Raw genomic sequence first — 3,303 nt, forward strand, 5'->3', positions numbered from 1 at the left:
GCCCAGGGGCCCCTAACCCCCAGGCCACGGACTGGTTCTGGTCTGTGGCCTGCTAGGAACCAGCCACACAGCAGGAGGTGAGTGGTAGGTGAGCCAGCGAAGCTTCATCTGTATTTACAGTCACTCCCCATCGCTTGCATTACCACCTGAGCTCTGCCTCCTGTCAGATCAGCAGTGGCATTTGATTCTCATAGGAGCACAAACCGCATTGTGATCTGCACATATGAGGGATCTAGGCTGTGCACTCTTTATGAAAATCTAATGCCTGATGATCTGTCACTGTCTCCCATCAACCCCAGATGGAACCCTCTAGTTTCAGGAAAACAAGCTCAGGGCTCCCACTGATTCTATGTTATGTTGAGTTGCATAATTACTTCATTATTTATTACAATGGAATAATAATAGAAATAAGATGAATAATAAAAGTAATGCACTCGAATCATTCCAAAACCATCACTCCCACCCACACTGGTCCATAGAAAAATTTTCTTCCACAAAACTGGTCCCTGGTGCCAAAAAGGTTGGGGACCTCTGCTCTAGCCTACTCTGTCTTCGAGAGCTGTACCAGGATGCTTGCCCACTGCAGAGGGCACCTTTCTGCAAGTAATGGGTCTGATCACCAAAAGGGGCCTTTCCTTTCCTCTTGCCTGAGGCCCAGGGAGAATGACTCAGCAAAAAGCCCATCCCGGTCCCTGCTCTTCCCATGCAGGTCCCGTGTCTTCACCCCTCAGGCTCGTGGATGCCCTGACCATGCTGGAGGCCACCTCCAGCTGTGCCAGCCGCTTCCAGTCCTTGGATTTTCCAGACCTAGATTTAGAGTGGCCAAGGCAGTTGAAAAGAAAATATATATATATTCTCCCTCCACACCCAGACTCCTCACACTTAAGTTGGGGAAATGCCAACAAAAATAGCATGATGTCATCTCCCGACTGATCCTGTTAATCCCTTTCCTGCCGAATATTGAGTCTTGGTTTTTATTTAAAAGTGATTTTATTGTCTAAGGCTGGTTAAAAGCCTCTGGGAGTTGTGCTGGGAAAGCTGGTGACGCCTTTGATGTGCGGAGTGATGCGGGGCCCTTGGCCCCCTGAGCCCCAATAAGGAAAGAAAATGGGATTTGCAGAAGGCTGGGAAGCTGGAGGAATTCTGCTTCAGACAGTGTGTGTGTTACCAATGGCATCTGGTTTTGCGTTTGGCAGCTGGCGTGCCTCAGGAGGCCGGCCTCTCGGAAAGGATTTCTCAGCAATCCATGGCCTGTGAAGAGTCACACTCCCCCTGGATGCTGCCTTTCCTGCCCCCATCATCATTTGGGCACACTTTGGGAACACTCTTCCCTCTGCAGGGCTTTGGATACTTGGTGAGGAAGGTATGGATCAAAGCCCACCCTGTTCTAGAGGCGAGGTGAACTGAAGGCCAGGAGACATGGGTTTGAAGCTCAGCTCTGAGCAACCCTGGAAAAGCCACTTAATAACTCATCTGTCAGTCAGAAATAGGTATACCTTCCCTGCTATCTGCCCTGCATCATACGTGAGCACCGAAATAGCAAAAGAAGCCATGCCTTTTCAAAAGCTCTGCAAACTCAAGAGACTTATACTAACGCAAAGCGTTATGATAAATAGGGTAGTGAGAAGGGGAGGAAGAAAAGCAAAGGAATTGGAGATGTCTGCAAGGGAGTGATTCCAATGAAGAACCATGGAATCTAAGACAGAAGAAAAAGGACATGAAGTCAGAAGGAGACTGGTGGACAGTGAGAAAGAACTGGGCCCGGTAGGTCTGGGTTCATGAGGAGGTTGAAAAATTGCCATAAGGGCCCTAGAAGAAGCAAGCTGGGAGGTCAAGAGATAATCTTCAGAGTGAGATGTCTGGGTTTGAGGTTTTGTAGGGAATGTCATTTTGGTGATGGGAAGGGAGTGGGTAGCTAAGGTCTGAAACTGTACTTGGCAATTAGGAGGTCAAGTTTGGGATCCTGGAAAAGTCATCCTCATAGATGATAAAGAGCTCCACGATGATGAGGGAGTTGGGGTAGAAAGGATCCAGGAACCCCAGAGCCAAGGTGGTCAGTACATCGAAGGGGTTGACTATGAGTGAGCATTAGGGATGGGGAGGGGACTGAATGGCATTAAAGCAACTGGGCTTTCACAAGATGAAAGGGAGTTTAGGAGTGGCCTGAGGAGCCAGGAGGATTCCAGCCTGTCCCCCTGACCCTGAGGGGGGAATGTGAGGATAAGCAGGCCCTCTCTGAAGGGTCAGAGGGCAAAGAGAAGGGAATGTTCCAGGAAAGGCTAAGGTACACAGGAATGTGCTGCTTGGAGCAGTGAAGGGGTCAGGGAAAGGGGGATGGGGGCCAGGGCAGCTGAGAAGAGAACAGAGCAGTGTAGGGATAGAGTCTGGGGGCCAGTGGGTGCAGGAAGAGGCCTGGGATCCTGGCTGAGACCGAAAAGAACGAGAATGAGCCCAATGGATTTCATCCACTGGGTCTCTACAGTGGAGTGAGGACTTGGGGCTAAAGACTTCACACAATGACTTGGCCGCAGAGTGGGTCTGGGCAGGCAGCCACAATGGCTTTGGCTGGCCTCAGGTCTGCAGGCACTGAAGGGCTGCTTCCAGGAACCCTGCATGGTGGATGACCCTTCACTTAACTGCTCAAATAGGACTTGTGAGGAGGGCTGGTGACCCCACGGGCTGGAGGGGTGGCTGGATCAGGGAGCAGATGAGCTCTGAAGTCCATTCTATCACTGCCACCTGTGATCGCATACTTCACAGCTGTCCCGCAGACTGACCCAACCATGAGATATGCTGGTTGCTTAATTTATAATTTCAACTAGCTGTTTAACAAATGTGCCTTAATCACCAGAGGCTGAGTAAGGAAACAGACACCCTGGCCTACGCCAGAGGCCTACGCATAACCACCTAGAGCCAGCCTTGGAGGGTATCAGCAAGGGGCTAAACTGATGAAGGAGGAGGGAAGATGCAGAAGCCCTTGTTCTCAGGGCTCAGAGCAAATTGTGGCATCAGATATTTTAATATTGCTATTTCTGTTGCTGATAATGACAGCTAAAGTTTATTGAACACTTTCGATGTGCTAGGCACACTATATGGCGTAGCTCATTTATTCCTCATACACTAAGAGGAAGGTGTTTTTATCCTCATTTTGTAGATGAGAAAACAAGTCCATAGGGATGAAGGAACTCGCTCAGTATTGGGGACTGGACCCCCATGCAAAACTGACCCAAGTTCAAAAAATCGGAAAACTACAGCTGCAATAGGAAACATGACTCAATCAAAGACTCAGGAGGTCAGGCATAG

Source organism: Papio anubis, unplaced genomic scaffold, assembly GCF_008728515.1.
Source record: "Papio anubis isolate 15944 unplaced genomic scaffold, Panubis1.0 scaffold36, whole genome shotgun sequence".
NCBI classification, from domain to species: domain Eukaryota; kingdom Metazoa; phylum Chordata; class Mammalia; order Primates; family Cercopithecidae; genus Papio; species Papio anubis.